Here is a 21063-nt window from a genome sequence, read left to right on the forward strand (position 1 = left end):
AAACCTCAGCTTATTATTTTCTTCACAAACCTGTCTCCATCTGCTCTATTTTTCAGCTGTCCAACACAGAAACGTAGGTATCATTCTATCCCATCAGTTACTGCTGTCAATGTTACCACTTGTATAGTTTTCATATAAAATCCCTCCCTGCCTCCACTGTCACTGTCCTAGTTCACATGGGACATGAAGCTCATGTTCTTACTGGTCTCCTAACCTCTAGTTTCCCTTCCTCCACCCTCTTCTCCACACTGATCTTTTGTAGGAAAATCTGACCATATCTCATATCCACTACTCGGCTATGCAAATTTCTCAATTGTCAGCACGATAAAATTGGAGCTCGTTTATTTATTTATTTATGTATTTATTTTTGAGATGTAGTATCACTCTGTCACGTAGGCTGGAGTACGATCTCAGCTCACTGAAGCCTCTGCCTCCTAGGTTCAAACGATTCTCCTGCCTCAACCTCCTGGATAGAATAGCTGGGATCATAGGTGCACGCCACCACACTTAGTTAATTTTTGTATTTTTAGTAGAGATGAGGTTTCACCATCTTGAGGAGGCTGTTCTTGAACTCCTGGCCTCAGCTGACCCACCAGCCTCAGCCTCCCAAAGCGCTGGGACTACAGGCGTGAGCCACCATGCCTTGGAGGAGCTTATTTAGCACAGAGGCCTTTCATTAGCACTTTTGACTCCCTGTCATTATTATAAACATTTATTTGTTTATGATTGGTTTCCTCAACTGTAATGGAAGCTCCATCAGGGCTGGATGGCCAGTAGCTAGAACCACGCCTGGTACACACTGGGAACTTAGTAAATCCTCATTCACTGAACAGCAGATATCCAGGATTCCCTGTCTAGTCTGACCTCTGACCTTACAGCTGCCTGCCTCACACATTATACTCAACAGTGCCAAAAAACCAACAATTCCTAGGCCCCAGGCAGGCAGTGCTGTGAGCGTTTAAATACGTCATTTGCGACTGGGCGTGGTAGCTCACGTCTGTAATCCCAGCACTTTGGGATGTCACGTGGGTGGATCACGAGGTCAAGAGATCGATCGAGACCATCCTGGCCAACATGGTAAAACCCGTCTATACTAAAAACACAAAAATTAGCTGGGCATGGTGGCGTGCACCTGTAGTCCCAGCTACACGAGAGGCTGAGGCAGGACAATTGCTTGAACCTGGGAGGCAGAGGTTGCAGTGAGCCGAGATCACATTACTGCACTCCAGCCTGGCGACAAAGCAAGACTCCATCTCATAAAATACATAAATAAATTTTAAAAAAGGCAAATATCTGGCCAGCATCTATTGCCACTCCACATCAATCACTAACTTAACCCGAGCATTTAGTGGCTAAAATTTAATGAATATACGACTTTGCACAGAGACTGAAACATGAGTGGGCAGTTTCATCTAACAGCTGTGCCAATGAAGATGGAATTCTGATGCTGCAGTTCCGATTTGGGTCTATGGATGTGTTGGTCTGTTCTCCCATTGCTATAAAGGAATGCCTGAGGCTGGGTAACTTACAAGAAAAGAGGTTTAACTGACTCATGGTTCTACCAGCTGTATAAGAAGCATGGCAGCCGCTGCTTGTGGGGAAGCCTCAGGGAGCTTTTACTCATGGTGGAAGGCAATGAAGGAGCCTGTGTATTACATGGCAGGAGAAGGACAGCACGAGGGGTCTTGCAATAACTCACTCACTATCATAAGGACACTACCAAGAGGGGATGGTGCTAAACCATTCATGAGAGCTCCACCCCCATGATCTAATCACCTCCCACCAGGCCCCACCTCCAACACTGGAGATTACAATTCCACATGAGATTTGGTGGGGACACAGATCCAAACCATATCAATGGAGTCTGATGGAGCCTTTAGACCCATAACCTATGGGGTTCTCTTCCCAGCTTGGCCACTAACCTCAGGGGTGACCAGAACCCAGTCCCTTAGCCCCTTTGAAAAGGCTTGGCTTCCTCTGTATAAAATGAAAGCACTAAAACTTGCCCTCCCTACCTCACAAATGTTGAGAGGATCAAGTGCTGCAAAGCAATACATGAAGACAGGTTATCATTATTATTATTTACTGCTACCTGGTTCTGCAACCTCAGTTGAATCAAAACTCCTCTCTTCACCTTGGCATAAAGAAAGACAGAGAATTGTCACCTCTCAACTACAGAGAAGAATTGCAAAAATGAATGAAGCAACATTAGGGAATACATTCTTCCCTCCATGGCATGAAGGTGCTTTGTAAACTGTTCCTATTTAACACAGAGAGAAAAAAAATCAACCATATTACAACTTGTCTGCCAGTTCATGCTAGGCAAGTAAGTCCCTTCTTGGTCAAGAGAACTGAGATAAAATTTTACTGGACACAAAATACAGTAAAAATGTAACTTCCTTATTATGCCAACTATTAGCTTCTCAATTAGCTCTCAAATATTCACTAATGTAGGCCACCGAAAGGATATATTAAAACAATAAAACTTTTTTTAAAGCCCAAAACACAAAAAGAAATTAGAAATCCACTTCTGTGCAATGATATAAATGGAATTCCTCCCCTGGCCTTACCCAGCACGCCCCTTCCACTCTCTTCCTCTCCATCCTTTCCCCTCCACTGATACTCACCCAAGGTTCAGGTGTTTGAGTTTTTGATGGCTGCTGATCTGTGTAGGCAGCTCCTTGATCTGGTTATTTAAAAAGCTGAGCACTTCCAAATTCTTCAGTTCTGCTATGTTTGGTGGTACCACCATGGAAACATAAATGTGAATCTGGGAACAGAACTCCTAGCAAGGGATGGCAGCAGCACATTTTGCTTTTCTTCAAAGCAAAGAAAGATATAACTCCAAAAGGACCATTGAATTCACCTATCAGTCTTACTTATTTTTTATGGGTTTTTCATAAGCAATCGCTCACTTCTGAGTGGCCGCTGAAATGCTTTTTCGTGTATCATTAGCTAAGTGCTTGGCATAGTTTGTTTCAGATGGACAATGAAGAGGGAAACAGAGCAAAAATGCACAAAAGGGAATTTGTGTACCATAGCAGCCTATAAAATTGAATATTACGAAGCATACATACTAATAGTTGTCGTATAGGATATTTTAAGTGCAATTGTTTTTTTCCTTTTGGTTTTCTTGCATTGCCACCAGAAGAAAGACAGCAACCTCCAAATCCCTTCCTGGGTGACGTACCTTGAAGCTGTTTAAATAACCCAGTATCTGAAGAGCTGTCCTCTTAACATTGCATTATATTAGCTCAATTTTAAATAATGAAATATTCGACCTCCCTAGTTTCTGATTTTGGCCTCTGGAATAATGTATCTTGATCAACACCACACACACATATAGACACACACACATACATACACATACACACACACAAAGGTTACATCAGATTAGCAACAGATCGATATACTGTTATTATATAGAAATAAAAAAGTCAACTCAGCAGCATGCTATGAATACTAGTATGCAGATCAAAGGTGAAAATCAACCACTGGGGACCTGAAAGTTTCCTCCTTCCTTAGTGTGTGTATGTATGTGTGTGTGTGTGTGTATATATATATTTATACTTGAAAATACAAATGTAAAAGCCAAAGACATCTTTATCTCATAAAGCACAAACTATAAATTGGCAGCAGAAGGACTTTCCATAGGCTGTAATTCATCTATCCCATTTGCTATTCAATCATTCTTCAAACATTTGTATGGCGATAAGCTTGGCCATGGTTCATGTAAACTCCGATACCACGACTATCCAGGTAACTAAAAACATGAACAGGGGCCTGGAGCCCAGCCCAAAAAAGTGTGATATCTCATATCAGTCAGGTTTACTTCCCATCCCATCTGCTTCCTCCAGGGGTGCCCCAGGAGGCTGGAAAACCAACCTGCTTGCCTGCAGTCAGACCAAAGTGTCTGCAGGGCTCATTAACTTCTTTTTGGCTGGAAGCACCTCCACTTTGCTGGACAGGCTGGAGAAACCAGAGTCCATCTGATTTCTGGACTGACACGGCCCCTCCCTGAGCAACAGCTTTACTCCTAAAAGGACATGTATCTATGGCCATTGGTTACATCTGCAACAATCATGAGCCACCCGGCACTGCAGTTGATGCATATTCACAAAATCAACAATTAATCAGCTCAAGAACAGCTTCCCTCAACCGGCCAGCAGCCCACAAAGTATCTCCCCTCCACATGAAGAATCAAAATCAACTACTTAATTTATAACAATTGCATTTCAATTCTGTTGAATTGAGTAAGGAAGATTCTGTTCTATGATCTAAAATTAATAATTCCACAACCAATAGCTTAAGCATTTTAGGAGTTACACAATAATAATTAACAGGGTGTGTTCTGGGGCTGGGCTATCTGATGGACAGCCACTAGCTACATGCAGCTATTTGAATTTAAACCCAGATTAATCAAAATTAAATTAAACGATGAATGCTATTATTTGGTCACAGCAGCCACATTTCAAGAGCTCGACAGACACATGTGGTGTCTAGTGGTTCCACTACTGCATGGCAGGGATACTGACCATTTCCATCACCACAGAATGTTCTATTAGACAGCCCTGCTCTATGGCAGTGGGTCTCAAACCACAGAGACATCAGAATCACCAGAGGGCTTGCTGAAACACAGATGGAGGGGTATCCCGGAGTTTCTGATTTGGTAAGTTTGGGGTAAAGCCTGAGAATCTGAATTTCCAGCAACTTCTCAGGGGATGCTGATGTTGCTGCTTTGGGAACCATATTTTGGTTCAGAAAACTTAATTCATTGGCAGCATCAGGATAATCAATCCAACACATATGTCCCTTACCCTGTGCAATAATGCGATGAGTATAATAATCAATCTTATCCAAATGAAGACGCCTATTGAGCTGGGGGATTGACAAGAATGAAACACATGATACTCTAGATAGCTAACACGTTCAATGTGGGTGCCACAAGCAAACACTTTCTAGTCAACTTCTGCTTCCCCACACAGGATTTTATGCTAAGATCAGTATTGCTTAAGATGGATAACTCCAGATTTCATGCCTGTGCTGTGGATGGAAAGCATCATGTGTTCAGAGCAGCTTCTGGCTTCCTGGCAGCCGTGGGTGTGCGTTAGCATGGTGCAGGGTCTAGTGCTGCCCTTCTGGAGCCGAAGAGAACCTGGCTGTCGCTGGTAACCGTATGACTCTAAAGACCAAAGTGTGACCACCTGACCCTCCCGTGGGCTGCACCCAAGCAGAGCTCTCATCCTTATGTTTTTGTGTGGTGCCTGCTGCTCCCAGAGTCTGCCACTCCTTACAGCTTTGTGTCTTTGCCTCAAGGGCCACAAGATGCTTTTGCTCAAAAAGCACCCCAATCAGCTGCACCCAAGCTGGTCTGTCTGTGCCATTACTACCACCCAGCATCCTGCCATTAGGGCTCAGTGTTTTGAAGTATAGCAGGTGACATTTCTTTGCATGACCACCCTTGGTCACTATGAATTTGCCACTGAGTGACTTAATTCAGTATGCTAGGGAATTCAAGGCTTTTCTCCTCTGGAAAGCACTTTATATGCAAAAAAAAAAAAAGTCATTTGTAGTTACAGTGATTAATTATGTTTGTTTTCTGGACAAAAACACAAGGTGGATAATGAACTTATTACATATTACCATAAGAGTTTGAAGTTCAAAAGTATACTAATGATAACTGGCTTCACAGATTTTATGGGATTTCACCCAAAGCAGCTATTAAAGGAGTGAATTACAGTAGTTCTAAGTTATTTAAACATAAAGTTTATGAAACGGTGAAATTCTCATTTAGAAGGTTCTACATGTTCCTCAAGGTAAACGTAAAATATCAAAATATCTAAGCATCTACCCCAAAAAGGCCAACAAATAATAGCTTTAAAAGTAACAAAGTTCTCCAAATATTATTAGCTTTATAAATAACAAAGGTAATGCTGCTTTCAGTTAATAAACAACAAGTATTTACTGAGAACCTGTGCCCCGAAAGCACATGCTCACTCTATCCTAGTATGAGCCGCCTCAGGATTCTATAGCCTAAGTCACTTTAGTAAACAAAAAAAAATCCCTGGCTTAACTCACTGCAACACAATGGTCCTACTCTTTCAGCAGCAATGTGAAAAATCAATTACATGAAAATTAGAGGAAAAAGTATAAGCAATTAATAAGGTAGATTTTAAAGTATAAAGCCAAACATGCAAAAATATATGCTCCTGAGCTATAAAAGGTGTGTACGCATAACCAAACAAATCTCCTGAAAAACTGACAAGCATAGATTTCTTCTCCTCCGAGGATATAAAAATTAATTTCTGAATCTTGTGTTAACTTCCAAAGCATCTTCAGGAGGATATATGAACTCTGAATTCTTGCAGGAACACCGCTTCTAAATTGACTCCAGTTCTGATGCGCTACCCCTCCAGCAAAGCCGTACTTGAATAAAGAGCTTTAATTGGGGAGCTGGGAGGGAGAAGCAGCACCGAGAGGAAAGGAAATGGCATTCAATGGCATTCAGTGGCATGGGGAGGAAGTGACACCCAGCGAAGGGTAAGAAAAGGAAGAGTAGGAAAATTGCCCAGGAAATTCCAAAACACTGGGAAGAGAGAGAAAGAGAATATGAAAAAAAACTTCAACCCATCAATGGAGAAAAACAAGCTCAGTGTTATAAAAGGAGTGATCTAGGCTCTTTTATGTGAGTACATGTCTTTATTATGTATAATATGTATGAATGTATATCTACACGTAAGCCTCGATTATTAGCATTATGTGGTAGACAGTAAGCAAGTCACATTTTATCTTGCACTTTTACACACACACATAAAAAGCATGTTTTGCCATTAGTTTCTGCCTTCTTTTACAATTAAGAATTAATCTAGCTGGGTGCAGTGGCTCACACTTGTAATCCCAGCACTTTGGGAAGAAGCTGAAGTGGGTGGGTTACTTGAGCCCAGGAGTTTCAGAACAGCCTGGCCAATGGGGCAAAATACCACCTCTACAAAAAATTAGCTTGGCATGGTGGTGCATGCCTGTAGTCCCAGCTACTCAGGAGTCTAAGGTGGAAATATCACTTGAACCTGGAGGTTAAGGCTGCAGTGAGCTGAGATTGTGCCACTGCACCAGCCTGGGCAACAAAGAAAGACCCTGTCTCAAAACAAAAACAAAAACAAAAACAAACAAAAGGGAATTAATCCAGCAAGAGGACAAAACTGGACTGCTTCTCTTCCTACTGGACCTTATCTTTAGGGTCACTGCATGAGGAGGGCAGGAAGGGGAGGGAAAGGAAGAGGCCCAGGGCTAGGAAAATCCACCAAATCCACATGGGAGCTTTGATCTTTCCCTCTGAACTAACACAACTATGGCTTTTAACCTTAGGAACTGTCCCTGTTCTTCTATTGGAATGAGTAAGGATCCAGAGCCACAGGAACACTTCGTCCATGGTGCTCCTAGCTTGACCTGATGGGACATCTCAAGTGCACACACACATCACTTGCAGAGACAGCAGGGGACATGGTGGAGCAGCCACTTGGAAGCCGTGCAGAAAGCTCTGTCTTTCCCTCCTTCTGGTCATTTAACCACTTTACACCTGTTTCCTCCACGTGATACAGAGTGAGGGTTCAACAAATTTGCTCTTTCCCTTTCATCTCCTGCTGAAGTTATTACATAGGTGTTGTTCTTGATGGTCCCACAGGCTGTGGGGTGCCTTGTATTTCTTTCCACACAGGGCTGGTTCAGTTGGATGAAAAGGAGGGCTTCACAGAGAAAGATGAGCATTCATCTCAACTTTCTGAAGGATGAGCAAAATTCAGAGAGAGAGGTAGGAACTTCAGATTTTAGAAAAAATCAGGTGACTAGAACAAAGAATATTTAGGCAGGGGGAAAAAAAAGCTAAAGAAATAGCAAAAAATTAGACAAAAGAGGGTTCAGACTGAAAACAGCAAAATGCAAGGTCAATGAGTTGGTTAACTGGTTATCAATTGTATTCAAGTGGTTTTGGCCTACGAAGCTAAAGAAGAAAACGAAAAATGGAAATGGGAAAGGTATTCCCTTTAAAAAAATCTGCATGTGCCCACACCATGTTCCATTCAAGCCTGGGAGCTACAGGATTACAAATTCTTATTTAACCAAATGTAAATTTAAGCAGATTAATAAGGAGGCACTTAGCAACATTTTTAAAGAAGCCATCAAGAATGAGTTCTGTGATGCATTAAAAATCATCTAAAGTTTCATACAAATTTCCAAGAAGCATCTCCTTTAAGAAATAGCATCACTAGACCAAGGCAGACAGATTGCTTGAGTCCAGGAGTTCAAGACCAACCTGGCCAACATGGTGAAAGCCATCTCTACTAAAAACAAAAACTAGCTGGGCATGGTGATGCACGTCTGTAGTCCCAGCTACTAGGGAGGCTGAGGCAGAAGAATCGCTTGAACCTGGGAGATGGAGATTGCAGTGAGCCGAAATCGTGCCACTGCCTTCCAACCTGGGTGACAGAGTAAGACCCTGTCTCAAAAAAAAAAAAAAAAAAAAATTGCATCACTATGTTCACACTGCCTGCAAACATATTAGTGTTATCTTTACCCAACTCTGGAATTTCTAAATCTGAGCTACATGGACCTCTAAAGAACTCATGGATGAACACAATGGGATCCATAAGCCTGCTGAAATTAGAACCATCACATGCACTTCTCTACGGATCAGGGTTGTAGTTTTCACTCTATTATTTTAAAAAGTCAGTGACTTAAGAAAAGTTAAGAAGGCCAAGCACAGTGGCTCACAGTGGCCTGTAACTCCAATACTTTGGGAGGCCAAGGAACGAGGATCACTTGAGCCCAGGAGATCGAGTCCAGCCTGGGGAAATTAGCCAGGCATGGTGGTGCACATCCATCTGGGAAGCTTGCTTGAGCCCAGGAGTTTCAGGTTACAGAAAGCTAGGATCATGCCATTGTACTCCAGCCTGGGTGATAAAGACACTATCTCTAAAAAATAAAAACATAAAAAAAGAGAAGAGATGTTCTAGAAGAATGCATGTACCTAAGTATCGCACTTCTTAGTGTATCTTCTCTAACATCCTGCACACATACTCACATGTACACACACACCAAGTTATTTAGGAGAGAGTGCATCAACTGAAAATCTATGTATAATATTTTGCTATTACATCAATTCTGTTTGATAGACATTCTATCATCAATAGCAAAAGAAACCTTTTTCAGGATCAGCCGCGAACATGGGCTAATTAGGAGTTGCAAAGTGACAGACTTACACTCCCCCGTCTTATTTTCTCCACAGCCTGCCACCATTCTGAAGTTCTCACGCTTGCAGTGGTTCCTTTTAAAAATATACGGTTGAAGAATTAGCGTGTTAGCTAGCTTCCACTTAGCACAGAACAGGACCTCAAGAAAAAGGATTCTGGAACAGGTACATTTTGGTTGGTGGGGCTGAGAACAAAGAGAATGGGGGCAGGGGGTGGCCACAGTCTACAAGCTGAGGATAGATAAGATGCCATCAGGCGGACACTTCTTTGACTTCACCCACTGGTCTTGGGTTGCACTGCTTCTGGGTCCCTGGGTCAACAGATCCTCCCATGGGAGGATCTCAGGAGCTCACTCACTAAAGCCAAAAATAGCAACATATGCCCAATTGCAAGAGATTTCTGCTACTCTCCCTTCTGCCACCCTCCACCCTATCAAATGAAGAGAACATTCCATGCTCATAGATAGGAAAAATCAATATTGCTAAAATGGCCATACTTCTCCAAATTTACAGATTAAATGCTATTCAGTGCATTGAATGTTATAACCCAGATTCTAACCCTGTGCCATGTGTAAGTGGCCAGTGTGGAAGAACTCAGATACGCTCCTTAAAAAATACTGAGGTCGAAATAATACCACACATCTACATCTTTGACAAACCTGACAAAAACAAGAAATGGGGAAAGGATTCCCTATTTAATAAATGGTGCTGGGAAAGTAGAAAGCTGAAACTGGATTCTTTCCTTACTCCTTATACAAATATTAATTCAAGATGGATTAGAGACTTAAATGTTAGACCTAAAACCATAAAAACCCTAGAAGAAAACCTAGGTAATACCATTCAGGACATAGGCATGGACAAGGACTTCATGTCTAAAACACCAAAAGCAATGGCAACAAAAGCCATAATTGACAAATGGGATCTAATGAAACTAAAGAGCTTCTGCACTGCAAAAGGAACTACCATCAGAGTGAACAGCCAACCTACAGAATGGGAGAAATTTTTTGCAATCTACTCATCTGACAAAGGGCTAATATCCAGAATCTACAAATAACTCAAACAAATTTACAAGAAAAAAACAACCCCATCAAAAAGTGGGCAAAGGATATGAACAGACACTTCTCAAAAGAAGATTTATACAGCCAACAGACACATGAAAAAATGCTCATCATCACTGGCCATCAGAGAATGCAAATCAAAACCACAATGAGATACCATCTCACACCAGTTAGAATGGCAATCATTAAAAAGTCAGGAAACAACAGGTGCTGCAGAGGATGTGGAGAAATAGGAACACTTTTACACTGTTGGTGGGACTGTAAACTAGTTCAATAATTGTGGAAAACAGTGTGGCGATTCCTCAAGGATCTAGAACTAGAAATACCATTTGACCCAGCCATCCCATTACTGGGTATATACCCAAATGATTATAAATCATGCTGCTATAAAGACACATGCACACGTATGTTTATTGTGGCACTATTCACAATAGCAAAGACTTGGAACCAAACCAAATGTCCATCAGTGACAGACTAGATTAAGAAAATGTGGCACATACACACCGTGGAATACTATGCAGCCATAAAAAAGGATGAGTTCGTGTCCTTTGTAGGGACATGGATGCAGCTGGAAACCATTATTCTCAGCAAACTATGTCAAGAACAGAAAACCAAACACCACATGTTCTCACTCACAGGTGAGAATTGAACAATGAGATCACTTGGACACAGGAAGGGGACCATCACACACTGGGACCTATTGTGGCGAGGGGGTGAGGGGAGGGATAGCATTAGGAGATATACCTAATGTAAATGATGAGTTGATGGGTGCAGCACACCAACATGGCACAAGTATACATATGTAACAAATCTGCACATTGTGCTCATGTACCCTAGAACTTAAAGTATTGAAAAAAAATAACACTGAGGTCTCAGGACAGGTATAGTGGCTCATGTCTGGAATCCTAGTGTGTCCACAGTTCGTGGGTTCTTAGTCTCGCTGACTTAAAGAATGAAGCCGAGGACCCTCGAGATGAGTGTTACAGTTCTTAAAGATAGTGTGTCCAGAGTTTGTTCTTTCAGATGTTCAGACGTGTCCAGAGTTTCTTCCTTCTAGTGGGTTCGTGGTCTCACTGACTTCAGGAGTGAAACCGCAGACCTTCACCGTGAGTGTTACAGTTCATAAAGGTTGCGCTTCGGGAATTATTTGTTCCTCCCGTCTGGAGTTGTTCCTTCCTGCTGATGGATTCCTTGTCTTGCTGGCTGCAGGAGTGAACCTGCAGATCTTCACAGTGAGTGTTACAGTTCTCAAAGGGGGCGCAGACCCAGAGTCAGCAACAGCAAGATTTACTGTGAAGAGCAAAAGAACAAAGCCACCACTGCTTAGAAGAGTACCTCCTCAGGTTGCCACAGCTGGCTTGGGTGGCCTGCTTTTAGTCCTTTATCTGGCCCCACCCACATCCTACTGATTGATCCATTTTGCAGAGAGCTGATTGGTCCATTTTGACAGAGTACTGATTGGTGTGTTTACAAACCTTTAGCTAGACACAGAGTGCTGATTGGTGCGTTTACAATCCTTTAGCTAGACACAAAATTCTCCAAGTCCCTCATCCGATTAGCTACACACAGAGCTCTGATTGGTGTGTTTACAATCCTTTAGCAAGTCACAAAAGTTCTCCAAGTCCCCACCTGTCAGAGAAGCCCAGCCGGCTTCACGTCTCACTGGCACTTGCTTGGGGACTTTGCAGTACCTAGCCCCAGCAGCCCAGAGGGAGCTCATCCCAGACAATCAAGAGGAAAACAAGGGAAGCGCGGAAGAGAGGGAGACCTGGTATGTATCATGGCCAAGGATCCCGCAAAGAGGGAACGGCGGTCCACGCATGGGATTCAGCCTTCGATCAAGTCCAGCAGGTGCTGGCTGGCCGCACTGAGTGTGGGTCTTGCGGAGCCGGCGCCCACCGGGAACCCGCGCTGGGCCGCGAGAGCCGCGCGCAGCCCGGGCTCCCGCCCGCGCGGCTCCCTCCACACCTCCCCGTGAGCAGAGGGAGCCGGCTCTGGCCTTGGCCAGCCCCTGAGAGGGGCCCCCACAGCGAAGCGGCGGGCTGAAGGGCTCCTAGAGCGGGGCCAGAGCGGACGCCGAGACCGAGGAGGCGCCGAGAGTGAGCTAGGGTTGCTAGCACGTTGTCACCTCTCACTAGCACTTTGGGAGGCCGAGGTGGGTTCTCTGGAGTTGGAGACCAGCCTGGGCAAGCTCAGCAACAGAGGGAGACTCCATCTCAAGAAAAAAAAAAAAAAAAAAAAAAAAAAAGACACGGTGTAAGAAAAGGGCAGGCAGCACCATTGCAAGCTGGAACCAGAATGATATCACCCCTGAGAGGTCCTTCTTTTTGAAAATCGCATTGTCTCTTATGAATCCTGATGTTCTGAAAAAAATATGTGAGCTACTTTGGCTAAGTTGCAAATGATGGTAGAGTAAATTCTCAAGACTGTATTTTCATGCTGTTTCCTCTCTTTCAACGTAGGAGACAATGACTTGGCCCAGCAGCTAGCAGTTCTCTGGCAGAGAAATCCCTGGGCCCAGCCGGTCTATGAGAGAGTACATGTTCATCCGCTACACCTCGGACTGCAGTGTAACCAGGGCAGGCTTCAATGCATCCTTTCACAAGAGTAATGAGTTTAAATATTTTTTTGATACCATTTTATCCCATCTCGTCTCATTTCCTCTCTCTTTCTCTCTTCCTAATATTTTTGGGCACCAGGACACAAGGCAAGTCAGAGGACATGGATCTCTGCCCAGGCTCTGGATGGCTGGCTCCCCTTATGTCAATGCTGAGTCCTGATCCAAAGCACTGTAGCCAAGTCCAAAAGTGTCCTGCTTCAGGTCTCTGGGTGGGGCATCGTCACTCTAGAAGAGGTATGTCCATGGAATGCATGAGACAGAGCTTTAAAGCATTTTTTTCAGCCTAGCTGAGGGCTGGAACTAGAGCACCGCTCATATCCGTAACTCATCGAAGGAGCAAAACATCATCATTGATCCTTATAAATCACTTGGTTAAAGTCATCCATTTGAGGGTTGGCAGGAAGAGTTTGTTACTCTTGAAATATGAACTTGATGAGTGAAAAACAGGCACCATATATGGGATGCCATCTTGCGCAGTATGATTGAGACTTTTCAAACTTGACATGTGAAGTCCAGTAATAGCCTTAAATCCAAACTAAATGAAAGATAATAAAGTAGTCCATAGAGGAGTGAAAGACTCCCATGTTTTTAACTGAAAAACATAATTTTAAAGTAGATTCTCAACCTAACATTAAAAATTAATCTAATATTTCCTGCATGCTTTTATATACCTTTTATAAAGTAGGGAGCAACTGATGATAAATTGTGTTCCTCACGCTCAAGAGAGGCAGGCTGCATTGTGGCTTAAGAGCATGGGCTTTGCAATTAGACCTAAGATAAATTTTCATGCTGCAATTTAACTAGCTGTGTGAGCTGTCTACCCTTCCTTGCTGATGAGCTTCTAGTCCCTGATGACTGGAGAATTAATCATGTATATATTAATATGTATGGCAGCTCATTATACATACATACATGTATACATATGTATGTATATAGTGAGGGTAGAACCACTGTAATTGATTCATATGTGTGCATATATGTGTGTGTATATACATATATAATATATATAAATATGTATGTGTATCTATGAGTGTGTGTGTATGTGTGTGTGTGTGTGTGTGTGTATTTGGCAGCTCCTTGTCTAGAATGTATTTCAAATTTAACCTGTGATATAATGGACTTTGGAGACTCATAAGCAGGGAGGATGGGTGGGGTATGAGGGATAAAAAACTACATATTGGTTGTAATGTATACTAGTCAGGTAACAAGTGCACTAAAATCTCAGACTTCACCAGTATGCAATTCATCCATGCAACCAAAAACCACTTGTACCCCAATTAGATAGATAGATAATCGATAACAAAAAAATTAACCTTTGAAAACTGAACACTTTATTCCCACCCTTTTCCATGTCACCCCTGCCCATAATTCCATACTCCTCACAATGTTAGCAAATGGAAAGTACATTTTTCTCATTATTTAAGTCAAAAATCTTGAAGTTATTTTTGACTTTTCTGTTTGTCTCACACTTAACCATCAACAAATCACTCTGGCTGTACCCTCACAATGTATCTAGATTGCAACCACGCCTCTCCATTTCTGTTGCTACCAGCCTAGCCCTTGTGCCTATCATCTCTCCTTGGCCTCAGGCAGTCCCCTTTTTATTGGACACTCTGCTCCTGCCCTTCCCTGCCCTCCACTCCTTACAGTCTAAGGACTGCACATAGAGTGATATTTTCAAACGTAAGTGAGATCATGCCATTCTGATGCCCAAAACCCTTCGTCTTCCTCTTCTTACTCAGAATAAGTCTTTTCAGTTTCCTGCATGACCTGGACATGCTACCTTTGGAATCTCTCATTCTGCCTCATCCATTCTGACTTCCATGATGTACCTTTACCACATCAAGCCTTTACACTAACTGTTTTCTGAACTGGAATGTTTTCTCCCACATAACCATCTGGCTTGATTCTTTATTTCATTAATGTCTCTGCTAAGATGTTACTCCAATGATGTGGCTTTTCTAACTTAACTCTCACAATAAGGTACCCTTCTCCCTCCTCCCATCCATTTTTCTTTATAGAATTTATCACCATCTCACATATTATGTATTTGTTTATTGTATGTCTTCCCCATCTACAAAGAAATCTTTATGAAACAGGTAATTTGTCTTCATTACTTACCTCTATATCCCATATCTCAACAACCACCACAAACTGGGTAGCCAACAGCACGTGCTCAATACATACTTGTTATACTGACCATTTCCTACGCTCTGGCTATATTTTCAAGCATTTTTATTGCCTACACTTTGAAAACCCCCCAAGGAAACTAAGAAAGCATAAAAATCCAGTTGCCAATCCTATTCAAGTAACCTACCTTTGTTTCTTTGTGGGAAGGCTGCGGTGGATATTTGCATGCAGACAAGGGATCATCACATCCCCCAAGTATCTGGAGACCTATTCATCCAACCTCAACTGTTCTTGGGACGTCCTGGTCCAAAGTGGCCTGACCATTGCTGTTCATTTTGAACAGCCTTTCCAGATTCCAAATGGAGATTCTTCTGGCCACCAGGGTGATTACTTCGTGGTAGGTCTTGCTTGCTACCCTTTCTAATTACGTTTTCCATAGACTTTACTCAGAAAACAAAGTGATAATTTTTCTCTCCTGGACATAAATGGGTAAGAATTACGTACTCCTTTTGCAATGTAAAGGAGTTGATGTGATTTTAATTTGTCTTTCTTGCTAAGAAATGGTCCTGATATTCTCCACTCGTTGGAGCCTGTGGAGGGAATGGTCATTTTTGTGGCAGCCGTGCTTCACCGACTCTGTTCACCTCGGATAATCAAATGTTTGTTCAGTTAATTTCTGATTATAGACCGTGGCTGCCTGCAGGACTTCGTGGCTGCCCAGGTTCTGGTTTCCATTTGGAGCCGCGCTGTGAGTCAGAACACCTGGGCGCCGAGAGTAGGCAACTGCCTGAGGTGACCGACCAAGGAGGAGGGTAGTCTGGGACACCTGGAAGGGCCACAGCATGCCGATGACCCTCGCCAGGACCTCATTTGACCCGAACAAGCACCGACCCATCGAGACCTCCTCGGTGCACAGCGACAGCCCGAAAGGTCCTGATGAGGCCATAGGACCAGCAGTCACTTACCTGGCCGCCCAACCTGGGTCGAGCCCTTCCCACAGCCCCAAGCGAGGCAGGGTCCTCGCAGCACCCAGTCTGCTCTACCTCCTTCACCCAGGGGTGGCTGCAATGGGAAACGCCTCAGAAAAGAGGTCCAAGTACCCCTAGGAGGCTGGGGACGTCCATGGAGAGTCCTCCCGTCTCAGAGCCCATTATGGAGGCACGACAGGGAGCCTTTCCCTGCGCGCGGTCAGGCTGCCCTGGAAAGCTCCCTGTGCAACCAGCTGACCTGTGGCTCCCGGACCGCTGGGGAGCAGCAGCCCCCCTGTCTGCTGAGTGAGAACCTTTGGGACGGACCCCCTCAGGCAGCTCCATGGCAGGGAGTTCTACCCCCAGCAGGATTCTGCCATGGAAAGCACGCTGGCCAAGGCTCTGTGAGGCACTGCCCTCGGGGGCCACGGAGGGATGGACCCTGAACTGGACACTACTGTGTCTGGAATTGGTGGGTTCTTGGTCTCACTGACTTCAAGAATGAAGCCACTGACCCTCACCGTCAGTGTTACAGTTCTTAAAGATGGTGTGTCGGGAGTTTGTTCCTTCAGACTCGGATGTGTCTGGAACGTCTTCCTTCTGGTGGGCTAGTGATCTCACTGTCAGGACTGAAGCTGCAGACCTTTGTGGTGAGCATTACAGCTCTTAAAGGCAGCCTGGACCCAAAGAGTGAGCAACAGCAAGAATTATTGCAAGGAGCCAAAGAACAAAGCTTCCACCAGTGTGGAAGGGGACCCTATTGGATTGCTGCTGGCTCCGGCAGCCTGCTTTTATTCTCTTATCTGGCTCCACCCACATCCTGCTGATTGGTCCATTTTACAGAGAGCTGATTGGTCTATTTTACAGAGAGCTGATTGGTCCGTTTTGACAGAGTGCTGATTGGTGTGGTTACAATCCTTGAGCTAGACACAGAGTGGCAGAGTGCTAGTTACCTAGATACAGAGTTAGCTAGATACAGAGTACCAATTGGTGTATTTACAAACCTTGAGCTAGACACAGAGTGCTGATTGGTGTATTTACAAACCCTGAGCTACACAGAGTGCTAATTGGTGCACATACAATCCTCTGGCTAGATATAAAAGTTATCCAAGTCCCCATCCAGTTCAGGAGCCCAGCTGGCTTCACCCAGTGGATCCTGCACCAGGGCTGCAGGTGGAGCTGCCCACCAGTCCCCAGCCGCACCTGTACTCCTCAGCCTTTGGGCTGTCAATGGGACCGGGCGCCATGGAGCAGGGGGCAGCGCCCACCAGGGGAGGCTCAGGCTGAACAGGAGCCCACCACAGGGGGAGGAGCTCAGACATGGCGGGCTGCAGGTCCCAAGCCCTGTCCCCCTAGGAGACAGCTAAACCCAGGGAGAATTTGAGTGCAGTGCCAGCGGGCCGGCACTGCTGGGGGACCCAGCACAACCTCCACAGCTGCTGGCCAGGGTGCTAAACTCCTCACTGCCCTGGGCTTGTGGTGCCAGCCGGCCGCTCCATGTGCAGGGCCCACAGAACCCGTGCCCGCACCTGTGCCCGCCGGAACTCGCACTGGCCCGTGAGCACGATGTGCAGCCCTGGTTCCTGCCCGGGCCTCTCCCTCCACACCTCCCCACAAACAGCAGGAGGCAGCTTCGGCCTCAGCCAGCCCAAAGAGTGGCTCCCACAGTGCCGTGGCAGGCCGAAGGGCTCAAGCACTGCCAGAGTGGACGCCAAGGCCAAGGAGGTGCCGAGAGTGAGGGCTGCTAGCACATTGTCACCTCTCAATCCCCCCTCTAAACAGGACACCCCAACTGCTGTTGGGAATATGGCCAATGACCGCTCTAGCTACTTCCTGCTGGATAGAGGCGATGAAGGGGCCCTGCAGTTGTAGTGTCCTCCCGAGGGGAGCTCTCTAGGCCAGGGAAAGTGCCAGCGGGTGGTCCAGGGGTCCTCAGTAGAAGTCGTTAGTTGAGTTCATTTGTGGTTCCATTTGTAAGACCATCTGTAGCTTGATGGCCTTGATTCTAGAGGAAGCAAATTTGACGAGAAGGTTAAAGATACAGGGCCCAAAGGCGAGTAACAGCAAGATGGCTGCCACAAGACCTAGAAAGGGGAGAAGCCATGTTGCCCAACTCCAGAGGTTGGTATAAGAATTTGAAAGGTGTTGTCTGATTTCAGAAGCCTTTTCCTGTAAATGCCAGGTGGCATCTCCTACTATCCCTGACTGGTTAGTGTAAAAACAACACTCTTCCCCTAAGAAGGCGCAGAGTCCTCCTTTCTCAGCAGTGAGGTGGTCTAGGCCTCAGCAGTTTTGGAGAGTCACTGATGCTAAAAGTCTGTTTGGGATGTGAAGTAAGGATAGATTTCGCTATTTCTTGCAAACTGAGAAATTCTTTCAGAGTGTGTGGTAGTAAGATAATGAAGTAGATAAACCAGCTATTCTGGTTCCTGTAGCAGTAGCCATTCCTAACCCAATAAGTAGGGGTATTAGTTGTATGGCTCTGCACTGACAGACTTGAGCTTTAAGGGACACTGATAAGGTCTGATTTCCTGGGGCAATATTAATGTTGAGACTTAGAAAGACTAAGGTGCAGGTGCCTGTCCAGTTAGTGGGGAGGCAGATATAGGTCGATGTTCCACATAAGAAGAATATACCTTGACTGGGTATACAGAACTTTACCCTGGTTTTTAAAGGAATAGGGTATGCTGTTTTTTCTTTACTACTTCCATCTCTCTTTCTTTCTCTTCGACTTCTCCTTTGTCTCTCTTTCTCTCTGACTCCCTGTTTGTCTCTGTCTCTTTCCTTCTTTGACTTTCTGTCTCTCTGTCTCTTCCTCTGCCTCCTTCTCTTTATCTCTCCTGTTTCTTCTTCTCTCTTTCTCTGACTTCCTCTTTCTCTCTTTTCATCTTGCTGGTCTTTCCCAGCCTCTGCCAGCTGCTTATGCTGCTGTTTTCTCCTCTCCTTCCCATTTTGATGGCTTTGGCAGTGTAAGACTGACACCTTCTTGGGTATTTGCACTGCATGCAACAACTCTATAATTTCCTTGCAGCATTTAATAGGGGTTCCTCCAGAGGTTAGGAACTCCCTTTCTTTCCATATTGCAGCATGGGCATGTAGGATTAGATAAGCATACTTGCTATCTATATACACATTTATTCTTTTTCCCTTTCCTGGCTCTAAGGCTCGGGTAAGTGCCACTAGTTCTGCTAATTGGGCACTGGTCCCTGGGGGAAGAGGCTTACTTTCAAGTACGGTTACATCACTAACTATGGCATAACCTGCCCTTGGTATCCCATTCTCCACAAATGAGCTTCCATTGGTATATAGGTTAAGGTCAGTATTAGATAAGGGGACTTCTAAGAGATCATGTTGGGCAGCATAAGTCTGGACTATAATTTGTTGGCAGTCATGACCAATTGGTTCTCCATCCTCTGGGAGAAAAGTGGGAGGGTTGAGGGCCACACACATATGTATTTGAAGCACCGGTCCCTCAAGTAGTAGTGCCTGGTATCTAAGTAGGCGGTTGTCTGATAGCCATAAACTTCCTTTGGCACCTAGTATACCATTTACATCACGAGTAGTCCAGACAGTGAGATCCTTTCCTTGTATTATCTTGCCTCTGATACTAAGCCACTGCCGCAACTACCCATAAACAGTGAAGCCAGCCTTTTGCTATTACATCGATTTCCTTGCTTAGATATGCCACTGGTTGTGGGACTGTCCCACAAGTCTGAGTAAGGACTCCAAGAGCTATACCTGCTCTCTCTGTGACATATAGAGAGAAGTTTTGTCCTGTGGGAAGGCTTAAAGCTGGAGCTTGTACTAGGACCTGAAGGCTGTTTCTGCCTCTGGTTCCCATCCTACTAGATGAGCATTTGCCCTCTGGGTTTCCTTGATTAGAGTATAGAGGGGCCTGGCTATCTAGCTGTATCCGGGGATCCATAATCGGCAAAAGCCAGTAATTCCAAGGAACCCCCGCAACTGTTTTAATGTCTTAGGGTGAGGATAAGCCAGTATAGGCTGTATTCATTCCTTGATGAGGGCCCTGGTGCCCCTGGCTAAGATTAGGCCTAGATATTTGACCTGCTGTTGGCAAAGCTGGGCCTTTGACCTAGACACCTTGTACCCTTGATTAGCTAGAAATTTCAAGAGATCTAGAGTAGCCCGCTGGCATGAGGCTTCTGAACTGGTAGCCAAAAATAAATCATCCACATACTGAAGGACCAGAGTTCCTGGACTTGAGAAGTGGCCTAGATCTTGGGCCAGTGCCTGACCAAACGAGTGAGGGCTATCCCTAAACCCTTGAGGCACGACGGTCCATGTAAGGTGGGACGTGTGGTCTGTGGGATCCTCAAAGGCAAAGAGAAACTGGGAGTCAGAGTGCAGGGCAATACAGAAGAAGGCATCCTTGAGGTCCAGAACAGTGAACCATTCTGCTTCCTCTGGTATTTGAGAGAGCAAGGTATAGGGGTTGGGTACAACTGGATATAGAGGAATTACTGCCTCATTGATGGGCCTAAGATCTTACACTAGTCTCCACTGACCATTTGGTTTTTGTACTCCTAGAATTGGGGTGTTGCAAGGACTGCTGCATTTCCTTACTAAGCCTTGAGCTTTTAAATGTTTAACAATATCCTGTAATCCTTTATGAGTTTCAGGTCTTAAGGGATATTGCCTTTGATAAGGAAAAGTGGTGGAAATTTTTAACCTGATTTGGACTGGGTAGGCATTTTTTGCCCTTCCAAATTGTCCTTCTAATGTCCAGACTTCAGGGTTGGTTTCCTTCTCAAGTAGGGGACAATAAATTGGTAACTTGTTCCCCATATTCATGTATTATTATTAGCCTTGGCTAATATGTCCCTCCCTAATAAGGGTGTGGGACTTTCAGGCATAACAAGAAAGGCATGTGAAAAGAGCAAAATCTCCCAATTACAACTGAGGAGATGGGAGAAATACCTGGTTACAGGCTGTCCAGGATCTCCTGAATGGTAACGGACCTTGAGGACAGTTGTACAGGACAGGAGATTAACACTGAGAAGGCCGCGCCAGTGTCCAGGAGGA

Source organism: Macaca mulatta, chromosome 9, assembly GCF_049350105.2.
Source record: "Macaca mulatta isolate MMU2019108-1 chromosome 9, T2T-MMU8v2.0, whole genome shotgun sequence".
NCBI lineage: Eukaryota > Metazoa > Chordata > Mammalia > Primates > Cercopithecidae > Macaca > Macaca mulatta.